The following is a 17,173-nucleotide window of genomic DNA, read 5'->3' as shown; positions in this document are numbered from 1 at the left end:
TGAGTAGTGAGTAGGTTGCTGCAAGATCGCGAAAAGCAAACGCCGACGAAGAACAAGAAGTACTAACGCATGGAAATGATTTAAAAATTCATGAGGCCCCTCATTTTATCATATAGATAGAAAAAGTCTTTCCCCTTTTTTCGCGGAGCCGTCGGCGTCTGAAGAGGGCTTATCGAAAAAACGAAGACACAATGTGCCGTGTCTGTACAAGTGTACTTGCAAACAATAGGGTGGTTGGTGGGGCCAATTTTGGGTCATGACACCGAAATACATAAATCATGGTTATACGTATCCCTTAACATATTTTGCCGGTCGGTGCAAGGTAAAGCACGTCCAAACATTAGTCAAGAACATAGGCAACGAAACACATCACATGATACTATTTTATAAAAAAATCAGAGCAATGGAATTTTTTAGCTGCAGCAATATAATACTGTTTTAATATACATATATATAAATAATATTTTAATAAAATAAGTAGAATTACAAATATTTCCGAAAAAAATTTTAATGGAATAAAATGAAGAATTTTTATGCAATAAATATGTAAAAAATTATCTTATTCTTAAAATTAAAATAGTAATTGAAAAACTTAATCATACTTTATTGGTATATTGTGTTTTTAATGTAAAAGGCAATGAATATAAATAATAAATAGAAACAAGACTGCGAATATATTTATTTACAGCATCAACTAGTAAATTTTAAATTGCAAAAAATCATATGTTTTTGAAATCGAAAGTGGTACAAATTGTAAATAAAGTAAATTTTGTAATAAATATGGTGTAGTTGCGATAAGTGTATCTCTAGTCAAGGAGAGAACTTTGAAGAAGAAAAATTCAAATTTTATGTAAGCTTATTACTTTGTTGGTCATAAAATTATTCACCGTACTCTTTGATCACAACTCGTAGAACTGGAAATAGTCCTTAAAATAAGAAATATTTTTTCTTATCGACAATGATACAAACTATCATTAACAAAATATTTTTTCTTATCGACAATGATACAAACTATCATTAACAAAATAAATACATTAGAAACATCCATAATTTCAATATACAATAACATAATACAGGCAGTTCTCGAGCTACGACCATTCGGAGTTACGACGAAAAAAAAAGTCATATACATAATTTCAAGACTGGTTTGATAACTGTTTCATTCCAGAAGTAAAGAAGAACTGTGATGAAAACGACGTAGCCTTTAAAATTTAATTGATTCTTGACAATGCTCCAGGCCATCCTCCACACTAAGGGAAATCACATCCAAATATAAAAGTGGTTTATTTACCTCCAAACACCACCAGCATTCTACAGCCGATGGATAAAGGGGTATTGCTAACTTCAAAGCCCATTATTTAAAAATCACTTTTGCCCAAGCAATTGCAGGAACAGACAAACATCAGACATTGAGAGAATTTTGGAAAAATTACAACATCTTTCATGCAATAAACAATATCTCAAAAGGATGGTCCAAAGTAACGACGAATTTTATGAACGGCATATGGAACAAACTCTTAAAAATATGTAATGACAATATGTATTTTAATAAAGAAGGGGAAATAGATGAGTTAGCAAATATTATTGTAAAATGTGCTCAACAACTTAAACTGGAAGTTGATAATGAAGATGTAATTCATCTTTTGGAAAATGATGTTGAGGAACTCACAAACCAAGATTTGATTGAGATTGAGGAACAACGAATTGCAGAAAAAAATGTAATGGAGCTAAAAGAATTAGATGAACTCGAAGAACCACCAAAAAAGTTTTTGTTAAAAGACATGGCTGCAGCTTTTAGCCAAATCAATGATGCTATTAAAAAATTTGAAAATATGGACAAAGACATTGATAGATCTTCGAGGGTACACGGCCTTATTCAGCAAGCACTTGCGTGTTATTATGAAATTTATAGAGAAAAGAAACAACAAACTGTACAAACAAACCTGAAAGTTTTTTTAAGAAAAACAAGCACTATCACTGCACTCGCTGAAAAATCTCAAGAATTAACAATGGATATCAGTAGCACAGATGATAAAAAATACTCTAGATCAATTCTTATAAATAAATTATTTATGTAGATATTTGCTAAAAAGTATTTAGTTAACAACTTGAAGTCAGCAATAAAAGTGGTTTTTGTATTTCGCATGTATGCATTGTTTTTAATTATTTTTTGTATGATTTTCGACTTACGACCTTTTCGAGTTACGACCAAGGTGGTGGAACGGAACCCCGTCGTAACTCGAGAACTGACTGTAGTCGTTATTATTTATAATATATTCCATGTATTCAAATTAATGGTAAAATCACCCAAATACAAATGTAACACATGAAGTCAATCGGGAGTGAAATAAGACATAATAACAGTTACATCGATAAATATTTATATAAGTGGTCTTGAAAGGGAGCCCCTAGCGATTCATGGTCTGGCGAATAATTTTAGAGTAGGAGCTTTTCTTAAAACTTTATGAATGTTTATTGTGTTGAATTAGCCTAAGCTCGCTGTATGCGAATTTGTAGTTGAAATCTAGTGTATTTTAAGTCAGATACAACGTAAGAAGTTTTATAAGTTGAATCATAGTGCAAGTAGTACTCGGAAAGTAATGTATATGTATGTATATATATATTTCTGATTTGTGGTAGAGCTTGGAACTTTTTTATCTGGTTTTATTGTACTATTTTATTATAACCGTTCAACAGGTGCATTGTGACAGATGTTGCAACTGTAGGAATTTTAATTTAGAAATAATAAACATTTATTTATAATTTATTTAACATTTATTTTATCTAACTGTTATTATATATAAGGAAATATATATATAAAGACAAAAAATCCGATAGTCAAATATTTTATTGAAATTAACTTTAACGCAAAAAATATAAGTGGTCCTAACAGAATAATATTTTCTTTTAATTTAATGTAATAAATCAGATATTTTGACGATTACCTAATATTTACATATATTTTTATTGTTTATTTATCGCAAAAATTGTAGTGCATAGTATAATAACTAATAATATTTTAAATACCATAAATAACTCATGAGCTAAAATAGTTCTACACTTGTTTATATTCAAAATCTATAACATTGATTTTAATTATTGTACTTTGTAACTCATTTTATTATAATAATAACTATGTGACGTTTACAAAATAAAAGAAATCTTTAATCATTTTCCATCCACTTAAGAAAATGTGTTTTGAGGAAATACCGCTTTAGAAAAAATACACCGAAGATATTTTGCAATACTGCAATATATTATACATATCGAGCTCAATCGACGGTCTAATCGCCGTCGGCGCTAACCGAAGGAAAATTCGGCGATATATATTTTAATAAAGGGACAAAAAATAGGAAAGGAAGCGAGCGAAAAAAATAGTCGGGGGTGAAACGTTGCTGTGATGTCGCTGTAAACACGCGATTTATACATCGCGCAGGGGTTTGACGAAATAAAATAAAATAAAAAATATATAAAAAAAAACACACAGCACCTAGTAAAAGGCGAGCCGGAGCGCACTTTAGCGAAATAACGTCGTAAAATTTTACAAGCGACGCGTTGTAAAAATTACGCTCATATTATTATTTTTACTGAGTATTTATTGTGGGGCCTGCGGAAAGCCCGATCCGCGATCTTCAACAATAATAATAACAATAACAACCATCATCGTAAAATGTTTGTTCTCAACTCACCAGCTGAACAACGTGTGATTGTGTATATTTATATTTTGTATGTATATATATATATATATATGGATTTTTAGATTTTCGCGAGTATAATTATTTTTGAAATCTCGGGATTCATCGCGATTTTTGCTTACTTGTATTCTATATTTCGGTAGTGATTTTTCGGCCATGATCACGAATTATTCGCAACTCCGAGTTGCGAATAATTCGTGATCATGGCCGGAAAATCACATCCAAAATATAGAATCGCGATGAATCCCGAGATTTCAAAAAAAAAAATATAAATGTATCGAAGAAACAAAGCAACGCATTCACCTTTATTCGGTTTCTATGTTTGGTTATTATGAGTGACATTGCCGAAAGAGTCTTTTCACATTAATATGTGGTCGAAAATAAGGACAATAATAGCTTCATAACTAAGAGATGGATTTCCTATTTTTAGTGATATCTAAAACTAAGACTATGTTTTTAGTTTATGTCATAACTCTAGAGTGGGATCAGAAGACAAATCCGTTTGGTTATATTTCTCCTAAGTATTAAGTGCATATAAATTGATGTCTTTCACAAAGGGATTGTTCACGCATATATTTACTTTACGAGAATTCTCATTATCAAGGTAATAGTGAGTTAGTGCCCTTCAATGTTATTTTAATAGTCAAAACATTTCTGATTGTTTTTAATTGTTGAAGCCATAAAATAAAAGAAAAAAATATATCTATAACAATAGTTAAATTTAAAGAAAAGTACATAAAACCCTATACAAATTAAAAAATGTATAACATATATAATACATATTTTATTTTCTTAGGTTAAATTAAGACCATCGTGGCCTAACAGGTTACCCCAATGGGCCACGATGGTCTAAAACAAATTTTAAATTTATAAAACAATAAAAAATGTATATATACATAAATAGAACAATATTTAAAAATAATAAATATAACAAAAAATTATAAAATATCAAAATGAAATGATACAAACTGGATCAGCTCCTCGTAGCTAACATTAAAAAGGTAAATTTGTAATGCCAGCTTATTAAGGAGCTGGATGGCCACAGCTATAGGTGAGTCGGCAAGTGCGGATGTCCTAGCCCTAACGGTTATCAAAAGAGGATGCAATCGTGATTCTCGATAATGTTCCGAAAGCCAAAACTGGATTGTCGACAGCACCTTTTAGTAATTTAAAAAAATGCTTAGTGGCATACAACTTTTTGCGAGAACTCAGCGAATCGTATCCCAACGCTCCTAAAAGAAAGACGCTGGGATATATGTACGGATGATAACCAAAAGTCCTTTTGTAAAGGTATTTTAAATACCTTTTTTGAATTTTTTTCACAAAAAGGGAATATTTGGCTATTCAGGGATTCTAAATTATAGATCCTGATTCAAGAATGCTACGTGCTAAGGTGTCATAGAGAAACGAATAACTAACGGATCATCAAAGTGAAAGGCACTTCTCATAACAAAGCCGAGCATCTTAGAAGATTTATCACAGACGTCGTGTATGTGTAGAGAGAACCTCCATTTGCTCTCGAAAGTGATTCCGAGATCTTTAGTAGAAGTTTCTCTAATCAAAATGTTACCACCGAGATGGTAGAAATAAGGTGATAGCGAATGGGATCGATAAAATGACACAGTATGGCAATTTCCGACACTAAAGGGCAGACAATTGATGGAAGCCCATCTCCATAGAGAATCTAAATCACTTTGTAGAGAGAAGGAGTCCACAACAGATCGAATGCATTTATATAATTTGAAATCATCTACGTACAGAAAAAAATTTGAATTTATAATTGCTGTATTTATGTCATTAATAAATAACACAAAAAGCAGAGGGCCCAGATTGGATCCTTGAAAAACCCCCGAGGGGTGAAATATTCTTTCAACAATCGGCCACAAACTGTCTACAATTGCTTGAATAACTCAAGAATAACCGAGTTTGACAATTTTTTTAATAATAACTTATGACAAACTTTGTCAAAGGCTTTCTCAAAATCTGTATACACGACGTCTATACAGATTTTGAGAAATGTTTGTTTGTTTTAAATTTAATTTTGAAAAAAAATATGTATATATATATATATACAAAAAATAAATGTACACACATACACATACATCTATGAAATATAACACATATACAAAATTATATAATTATAAGCGTAAACCTGTAGACCTGAAACTATTTAATAGAAAGAGCAATTAATTAGACTCATCTTAACATATCCCTGTCCGGTGTGGACCTATAATACTATTTTTTATAAGTTGCAAGTCATTAATAATTTATAATACTAATTTTTATACTAATATTAAAAACTTCATTATAGCCTTAAAATAGCAATAATCAAAGAACATTGTCAGTTGTATATCAAAAAATACTATTAAAATAGTTCACGTAACAATACGAATCCAGTAATCTCGTGTATCAGAGATTACGATAAAAACCAATTTAAGTTTAATATAAGAATAAAAGGCCATAGCACATATTGCTTTAGATTTAGAGTCTAACGAAAACATTACAATGGTTACAGATACTTAGCTAAATGTACAATAATTAAAGTGGAACTTAATCCATTTTTTTCTCTCTTTTTTCTTATTTCTTCCACTTAATTTTTTTTATAAATAAAACCACCAAACGTTTTATTTTTTATCATATTGTAGCTAATAACAAAATTGTTAACACGAAAATTATTATAAGCCCGTAACATGTATTGTATAAAATGGTATGTTTTAAAAATTAATTTATTATTTAAATAAATATTTTATGTAAAAAAAATACGCACCACGGTCGTATGGGTCAGTGAGATTACATGTGTATATTGTCACTTCTATAAGTTATCTGCTGTCAATATAAAAGTGATCTTTATGATCTTCATTAGTTGACAACAAAATATTTGTTAAAAATACTTTATTTTTATTATTTACTTTTTTTAATTATTTTACATTTTAATGGTTTTAAATTTATTTATTTTTATTTAGTGAAATATAAAGACCATAAGAGTGGCTTTTAGTCGCCTCCTTGAATTTGCCGATAAAATTCAAGTTATGCCGATACTAAGCAAAAGTGAACGGTTTAAGATCAATAAATATGCTTCCAATAAAAGAAAAAAAATTGAAGAGAAAAGATGAAGTACTGACAACATTTCAATCAGGATTTCCATAGAAGCACTCAATTGAGACAGCCATACAATTTATTATAATAAATTCAACAGAAGGAAATGGACGATTCATGCGGTTTTTAAATTTTTATGGGTATCTGCAACAATAGATAGAATGGGAATATTTAAAGTCAGATGTAGGTTTATTAATATAAAAGTATTTAAATGCTTTATAGATTATTAAATTGATTTTTAAAATTGGCTGGGTGTATATGTGTGTTTTGTCATAGCCGTTACTGGTCGTGAAATTCAATCACCACAGAACACAACGGTAAATCGATCAATCACATTCACTTGCACGCGACGTGTTCAAACGTGAAGGCAATTAAATATGAATATTAAACTACATGTGGGTGACCAGTCACAACTAGTTTCTCTAAACTCTCTTGCATTGTGTACGAAAAGAGGGTGAACGGACTAAGTGGTTGCGTCGACTATTGCTCACACGAACATTTGTCACAAAACAATTTCTCACAACGAAAATTGATCACAAAGGTGATTGCTTATACGAATATTGTTCACACAGAACACCAATTATTGTTATCAATATTCATGTGAGCAAGTTGCCTTGTAAAGAATATTCCACGTGAGCAATCTTACTGTGATCAATGATCACCAGTGGACTTCGTATGTCGTGCTTTTAAATCTGAATGGTGTGTGAATTATTTTGTTATCGGATTATATGTTTATTATCCGATGACATTATTTTTGTACTAAAAGAATATAATATACGTCAATACTAATCTAAGCACTTAACACATTTTTTACAATTCTTAGGAAAGCAACGAGCAAAAATGGTAAAATCAGAAAATATCTGTAATTACAATTTTTTCGCGAGAAAACAATCAAAATTAGTTTACGAGTAACCTATTTATTAACTTTAAAAGTATGCCATAAACTAATGGTGAAATAATTAAGTCATGTTTTATTGTTGTAGTCAAATATATATGTCCCAGAAAAGTATATTTATTTCAATATATTAGTTGAACAGTTGCTAAAAGGGTTCGGCACACTGAGTAATATCAATAACCAATAGCTAGCAAAACAAAAAACAAATATTTTTTCGACCTCATTCAGTTGACAAAGTGCAATCTGAAATGAAGTCGACTAAACAGTTTTACATCCGATGGTAGTAATAATATGTGCAAAACGTATCGAGGCTTAGTAGAAGAAAATAAGAGGCTTGTAAAAATGCAATTTGTGCAAAGCTTTTGATTATTCATTGTAGTGTACCCAGTTGTTAATGAACCAGTTATTATGTTATTAAACTAGTTGTTTCAATGGTGAACTTTATTTTCTCTCGTAGACATTACCGTCATTAGTTACAGTATAGAAGCCAAGTATTTTGACAATAACGATAGGGTTTTATTGATTTTTTTTAAGCCCTCCCTCAACTACTTTTATCAAATACTAAATGCCTGTGGGGGCCTATGTATTTACTATGGATGAAACTAGACAGTATTATGATAACACTTCGTGATGGCAGCGTAAGGCAATACATTATATTGGTGAACATCGGCGGGAAAACAACGACTGTTGGCGCTTCGTCCACCGATTTCTCATATTATCATAACAACATTTAATTAATTGTAAATAAATTCAATAAAAATACTACTGCAGCATTCCAGTATGTATATATTTTTCTATTACAAATCTGATCATCATGACTTAACTAATGTCCTTGATGCATCATAATAGCCATTATATAAATCAAATAAAAGCAATTATGCTCTACACCTTAAAAAGATGAGCATCATCCTACACAATTATTTTCAGCTCCTCATAGCTATCACCAAAAACATCCTTGTGCTTGGCAAGATCGTTAAGAAATTGAATGGTTTAAGCAAAAGGAGAGTTATCAAGCCCTGACGGGCAAGAATAAGGGACGAAATCGCGTTAATCATAGAGTTTTAATTAAATATTAAACTTACACTACAGTAAAGTACACAATATATATAAATTTACCAACTACGACTATACCATATGCTCCAAATACGACTTAAACTCTAACTCTGACTTGTACAATTTTAATAAAATCAACCTTTTCTGTCAGTTTATAAAATATGTATTAATGAAAAAAAATGACATTGATTTTTAAATTATAAAGTTACTGTAGTTAATTATTTGGCTAAAATATTTTTTTATCAAAATTAATTAATTTAAAATATTTTCAATAAAAAATAACAAGCGATACACTTAAAAATGTAATTTATATAATAAAAAGGGGATTCGGAGTTAGTCGATTTTTTATAACTCCGCCTAAATGCCACGACTTCGTGACTCTGACTTTGACTCTTTCGAATTTTTAAATGTAAAGCTCTTAATGGATCATTCCGTTCACACAATATATAAAACACAATGAACATAAAAGCAGCAAGCGGCTGTTAATCATAAGGGTAGCCGCTAAATCGAGGGCGACCCGACAATAAGTGCAATTCGGCAAATGCGAACAATAATTTATAACCGAGCCGTAGCAAAAACCACTTTATTTACAGCCGTCCATAAAGCTAACCACACCAGCTAAATATACGTAAATATTGCGTCATGTTAATCTTAATATATGCCACCGGAGGCTGCAACCATTGCTGCTGCGGTCACAACACATATGACGATACGTCCAGAGATAAACAATGCCCCCAAGTCTGCTTCTGAGTTTACCGCTTTTGCCGATATTAGCAAAAATGTTTTTAAGGTGACGCAAAAATCATACTACAGGTTATTTATTTATACGCTTTTTCATTGCATTGAATTTAAATGATTTAAATTTTAAAATAAAAAAATACATTGATAATAGGTAATTAAATATATTTAGCTATATGCACCTAACGGCATGTAAATATTTCGTATGTAAATATTCGTAATAATATTAACTCAATTAGTTAATATTTTTCGGACACGGACAAATGGGAAATTACTGTGAGAACAAACTTGCGGAATCTCCAAAAATTGCATATTTTACAGTTATCGATTTTAAACTATTATATATAAGGGTAGTTTCAATAACCCAGATCTAGCGCACAGTGTACTTTTGATACCTGATTCTAGGGAAACATTAATTATTCCTGTATAATATTTAAATTATGAATTCAGTCCATCACAATTTTAACGTTTTCTTTTAGTTGATTCTGGATCAGAACAAGTCGACCCAATGAGAAGCTTAATTTTTTATAGTCAAAGTCATGCAATGTGAATACAAATCATGAAAGAATTATTTGAATGGCACATTTATACTTTCACCCCCTTTATTTTTTTAATTTTTGTCATTTTGGCTAGAAAAGATGGAGGTTTTGTTTTCACTGCTTTATTTTGTTTATTACCTAATAAGACTCTTGAAACGTTCAGAAAATTATTTTATATGATAAATAAAATGTTGAATATGAAATTGCAATACATCAAGCTTTGCGTACGGTATTTCCACAATCTAACATAAATGGTTGCTTTTTTAATCTGGTACAAAATCTTCGAAAGCATTTAGATTCATGTAATCTTTTGCCCAGGTACTATTATGATTCGCTTTAAATCCAAAAATGATTACTTCACTTGCTTTCGTTTCAGAACAATATAATACATGCTCTGAACTACAGAATCATTTATCCAATGAATTAGAAGCAATTTTTAAATGGTCTACGAACGCCTATATAGGTCACCTAAGAAATAATATAAGTAAGGCTCCACCGATTTTTTCATCCAACGTTTGGTTTGTATAGCATAGAACAATAAACGGAAGCGATAAGACCAATAATTTTGCAGAGGCATGTTATCGGAAACTGCAATTAAGCTTTTGTAGCAGTTCAAGTCATCTAAATTTATACATTTTTATCAATGGTCAACCAAAAAAGCTATAATGTTGATTATGAGAGAACTATAGTAGGTTTTGAACATCAGCTCAAAAAAGACGTTATGAAGAAGCTGACCAAATAATTAGTATAAAGGTTTTGAGGTACAATAGAGAAAATTTCATACAATATTTACGTGGTATTGCATATATATAATTATAATATGAGTTGATAATTTAAAAAAAAAAAAATTTATTTCTTATACTTTTTCGTTTTAATTTATATTTTACTAATATTTACAATAAAGCTAAGCGTGCAAGTTATTTTAAATTTCTGTCGCCTATATGACCGTCGCCCAATTGACCGAAATCGCCCATTTGTCCGTCGTCCAATTGTCGCGTACCGTTAAAATATATGAGCGAAGAACTCACCAACATTTTAACAAAAGTTAAAAATTACATCAAAAACAGTTTCTTAAAAGCTAAATCGCTTAAAATGCTTTATAAAGATATAAGAGACTTATATTCTAATTTAGAGTGCGTTGGATGTCTCGTTAAATAGTGATTCAAAGATCTTTCCAATTTATAAGGAAAAATTGCGACTATTCTTGATGAAAAACATAAGGAACAGTAACTTAAAAACAATCCATTTAAAAAAAATGCTAATTGCATTTATTTTATTAAATAAATATGATAATAAAATAAATAAATGCATGGACCACATATACATTTGCTAATTCGATTAAAAACTGTAAATTCTTACAAAATAATAAGAGTTATGTAAATCCTAAATTACAAGAAAATTTGCTGGACATGCATTTTTCAAATTATTTTATTAATCTTGACTTCAGAAAGCTTTACAATGTGCATAGAATCTATTTGTCGACAAACAACAATATTCATTTGGATGGCCAACTTTCAAAAACTAACAACCGATATAACTATTATGCGATACTATATTAAAACAAAAAGTTGAGACTGAGACTCTAGTTCAATTTTGCTTGAATCAAAGTGAATAGAATGAGAGACTTTGTCAAGCAAGCCATACGTAACATCCTTTTTATACGAAACGGGATTTACTTCATTAACTGCTAATAAATAAATATATCGACTCATTTTAGGAGTAAAAAAATAAACCAATGTGGTACTTTTATAGATAACACCACAATTTAATAAAATTTGTGTTGCAGACAAACAATAATTATTTTAGAAAAATCAATCGTCTGACCATATCTCAAAGTCCAACGTCAAGCTACTAATTATTACTAAAAGGGCCATCCCTACCGCTATTCAATGCAAGTCAAGATAATTGCTGATTATTAATGGGTTTTATATAGTTTAAGTGATTGCATAAATATAATTATAATATGAGTTAATAATTTTAAAATCAAATTGTTTTATATTTATTATACTTTTTCGTTTTAATTTATATTATACTAATATTTACAATAAAAGTTTTTTTAAATTTCTGTCGCCCAAATAACCATCGCCCATTTGACCGTCGCCCAATTGACCGGAATCGCCCATTTGTCAGTCGCCCAATTGTCACGTACTGTTTTTTGGACACGGTCAATTGTTTTTTTATTGATGATTCTCTGTTGTTGTTAATCGCGTTAATAATATGTTTCTATTTCACTCCATGCTGTGCGATGTTTAGTATAGCATATAGAGAAGATCTTGGCGTTTTTTAATTTCAGACGGGTTATTAAAAGGTTAGGATAGTGTAGTCTGTGCAACCTTGATTGATAACACAGAGGCCGCGGGCTCGAGCCACGGCAGCAGACTCGATTTTTTATTTATAAAAAATTAAAAACCATATTATTAAAAAGTGCAAAGTAAATTCTATTGATATAGATAATACTATAGATAATAATAAATAACTTAGTATATATATATATATGTATATATATATATAATTAGAAACTGTCGTTTATATATTAATATAATTTTGAATGTAAATGATAATTATTAAAAATATAAGTAAAAAAATATGAGAACAACACAGATAATTATAACTGGTAGTAGATTTGCAGATCACTATTATCCAATCAAACTGATTGCTTCTGAAATAAGTCGGTATAAGTGTAATCACAATTACGTAAAGTTTGTTGAGCGACAAAGCCAACCAGCGTCTCTCGTCGTCCCGGCGGAGCTGTTAAGGTGGGTAGTTAAGTGAGCGAGCGCCACTTAGCGCCATATGGGCGCAACTACGTAAATAATTCAAGCAAACACATGGCGTGGCATTTTCATTAAGGGCTATTACTACCACCGTACCGTAAAGACTAAGCATTCTTTTCCCCGTCTCCTGAACCTTGCCGGACCTTCCGGCGACTCCGCGCGCGCACACTCCCCATTTCGGACAATTTTACTAACGCGTTTATTTATTAAACACAAAATGGGAAGAGAGAAACTATGCGCGTCCTTAAACCAACCGCTTCAGTCGAAATACTCCACTGAGGGGTTTTATTATAATATCAAATTGCACCATATGAAATTGCGCTTGATAGCTTTAAATGTAAACATTTGGTGTAAAATACAATATGATTTTTAACAATGGGATAAGCTTAGTTTACACTCCCGTACCAAATGAATACAGAAAATATCGATATATTTTAATTCAATAGCTAATTTATGTGTTGCATTAAAAACAGAGTTCCAGAACTTCTTAGGTGAAAGGTAACAAGCCTTCGCTCTGAGGCTAAATCTTATGGTTCGACCCCAGCTAAAATTAAACGTGCCGAAACACGCGGACCTTAGCAAGAGAAGCTGAGGATGATTTACAAAGCCCTTTAAGACAAAATAAGTTGGTTCCACATGAATTAACCAAAGAAAATAAGTTGGGGCGTATCCGAATATCTCAAGAGGAGATGAAATATGAGTGTTGTATGTTAAAATAGTAGTTATCCGAAGATCAAGTAACAAAACCCGGGCTCACTACGAAAAAAGTTATTTTGTGTGTATGGTAGAATTAGAAAGAGATTGTTCATTACGAAGCTCTCAAACCTGGCCAAACAATACTAACAAGTTTACAAGAGAAAATAATAAAAAGGCTTGCACTTGTCAACAGACGAAGTGAAAGGGGTTGAAATATATTGAAATAAATAATTAAAATTTAATATTACATCTTAAGAATAAAATTAAATCTTATATTATTAAAATTAAAATAAGCATGTAAGAGTGATTTTTATATTAAAAGTCAACACGTTTTTCTGAATTACCTAATATTTGTGGCATTTTCGTGAGAAATTTTCGAAAAATAAAAGAGAAGTTCCAAAAATATTCTTTTAAGAGCCACTTCTCCTTTTTTATGGGAATATTATTTTTTTTTTTTATTTCAGATAAGTGCTGTTACTTTAAAAACAACGGCATTTAAGGATATTTAAATTGTATTAATTAAAAGAATAAACATTTACTTACATTGTATATTATTTTTCATGTATTTTGCGAAAATCTCATCTATCTAAGCTACGAACCGTAGTCTCGAGTTACGCGCTCATTACCCGTTGGCTTTTAAAGTTAAATATGTCGACTCATTTAACTATACAAATTGGAGTCGAAATCTGTTTTGCGATCGAATTACGTAAATACAATAGAATCTAAGCGTTTCAACTATTTGGGTAGTTTACCAATGACTTTGTAAAGTATTATACATTGAATTCTATCCGTCATATCAATTAGCTCTTTAGCGAAATACGAGAACCTTAGTATTTTACGTTACATTTAAGAGGCATAATAATGATAATAATGTACTTAATAGAGAGCTTTTCATTAATGAATAAAAAAAATACTAAACACTATATTACAACTTGAAAGGCTCGATGTTTTTTAAACATGATGTAAATTCTGAGACTGCTAATTTTTAAAATAACATTATATTATCAATATTAAATTAATATGATACTTGTACTGCGCTTATAAAACTAATTTTTAACGTACTTATATACATATAAAATGAACATCCTTTATAAAATAATCAAACAATGCTGTCTTAAAAGAGCACATCGCCTACTATACACAAAAAATAATTAACCAGATTTTTCAATCACATATTTTGAAAAAAATTTTCGTTGTTTTTTAACCAGCTTTTTATTTACATAGTATAGATATTTACTATATGGGAAATGTCTTGTGCACAAATACTATAATACTACTGCTCATCGACGCCCGTGAGCGATTTTTATCTGGCCCTTAACATATTACCAAAATATTAAAATCAATATGTTGCCGTACCATTTACCGTATTTCCCAAATTATTGTTAAGGAAAATCAACCTTTTACTGATTGAGAATTTGTTAAAAAATGCCTTCTAACAATTTCTAAAGAAAAAATAGAATATTTTAACTATACAAGTTTATCTTATCGTACATTTATGAGACGGGAGCAAGTATTATTAGCAAATTTTTTAAGCTAAAAAATGCATCATAGTTTTTACATTTTAAACTGGCTTTCGATGTAAGTAATGATATACGGCCTTGGCCATAATAATGTGGCACCCCTTAAAATGGTGTATAACTCTTTACAAGTGTATAGTCAGACCAATATATTTTAGCAGGTAGTTTAAACTATAATTCTGAGAACTATACAAAGAAATTTATCGTTTATATTTGCTCACTTGAGTATTAAAAAAATATTGCAGGTCAAATTGTCAAGCCTTGCTCATTTACGGGATTTCGGGCATTATTTGTCGGTATAATTTTTTATTTTGATTTATTTCGTATATTATATAAACATTTCAAAAATGAATTAAGTGAATCTAAAAATGCGAATATAATTCTATTGCATTATTACATATTATTGACTAAATAAATCAGAAATTAGTAATTTAACACATTAATTTAACACACAAGAATTGAAAAAAAAAGAAAAATCTAATGTTGGTTCACGAATCCCCTAAATATCTTCGAAAAACGTCTTTAAAGCTGGCTTCTGAAATATCTGCAAGCGAAAGGCTTTCCATTTTTTCGCGGACAGTGAGAAAAAATCTTAACAATTTGGAACTTGTAAAGCCCGACACAAACGGTGGCTTTCAGAAATAAATAAAACTCAAGGGCTCGAAATCACTGAAATTGAGAAAATCATTTGGTCCGATAAAAACAACTTTAAGATAATTTTAAAATAAAATTGGTTATTACAAAAAAAATATTTAAGTTTTTTGGACCCCTGATGTAATACACATGCGTCGAAGAGTCAGAGAATAATATCTAACTGATTGCGTAGCACTCAAAATCAAATGTGTAGCTGAAGCGTTATGGTCTGTGGTTGCATAGTAGCAGCAGGAGTAAGAAAATTGTACACTTGCGAAGGTAATATGAATAGTGACATTTAAATTTCAATGTGGGAATCAACTTGAATCAATGGATTCCTACTAAAAAATATTTCCAAGCACAGAAAACGCTACCATCTGATTCCAACAAAACTTCGCCAAAAAGCAGGGGCTAGTTTGCGTCAGAGGGCTTAACGCTTTTAGGATGACCTACACAGTCACCAGACCTAAGTCCTATAAAACATTTCTGGACAAAATTAAAAGATAATGTTGCCTCACAATTGTATACTCAAAATTAGTATGATTATTATAACATTTTTATATAAATGACTGCATGAAAATTTATTCATTGAAATTTAAAATGATAATAGTTTGCAATACCACTGAATTGTTGTGTGCATTCTGGTTGAAATTAATAAACGAAAAGCCAAAATTAGTAAACCAGGCACTAGATGTACTACTGCAACGATATACGTGAATTAGGGTTTTTAGCTTTAGCAATAATGAAAACCAAACTTTGAAACAGACTACAGTCTGAAAATCTAATGTCCAGTCTGTATAATATAAAACCAAAATTTTATAAACTCTCAAAATTTATTCAAGGTTAAGGTTCATATTAATGATATTTAATGTTTTAACCAATACTATAGTTCATATTATAAAAATAAAATTATTTTGTATTTGTACGTTCTATTTTATACATATTGTTTTGGATTGCGAAACCAAAACCATTACATTCGAATAAGTCGCGGCTCAAAAAGGTTAGGAATCTATAGGTTACAAACTTCTCCCTTAAATATTTTTTTGCTTGTGGGAGTAGTGCCTTTTAGCATGAATAATATATTGCAACAAACTATTGAAAACTGTAGGACTGCTCCCTAATAAAGTTATAAATATTGACAATTAAATACTTGCAACGTTATGGACCACAATAGGACACAAAAAAGAAAATATTACAAATTTGCGAATCAGCCAAAATATAAACTTTAAGATTTCATTTCATAAAATATAAACTTTAAGATTATTTTTTAAATGTCAAAAAATATGTAAAAAGCGTTGACTTTTAAATATAGTTTTAATAATATATTTTTTAGCAAAGGTATTTAAAAAATAATATATTATGTCAATTAACAAAATACCGCCTGGGGTTTTAATGCCGAACTTTGCTTGGTGGTCGGATGATTTCGCAGAATAATGGCAAACAATTATTTTTTTAGTAAATTCCCTCGTACACCAATTCAGATATATAATTGAAATTTAATATGTAGATTTTTCGCATAAACATATCGAGACATACT

This window comes from Plectrocnemia conspersa, unplaced genomic scaffold, assembly GCF_051122295.1.
Source record: "Plectrocnemia conspersa isolate PC_06_02 unplaced genomic scaffold, ASM5112229v1 ptg000006l, whole genome shotgun sequence".
NCBI lineage: Eukaryota > Metazoa > Arthropoda > Insecta > Trichoptera > Polycentropodidae > Plectrocnemia > Plectrocnemia conspersa.
Note: the sequence above shows the minus strand (reverse complement) of the source record.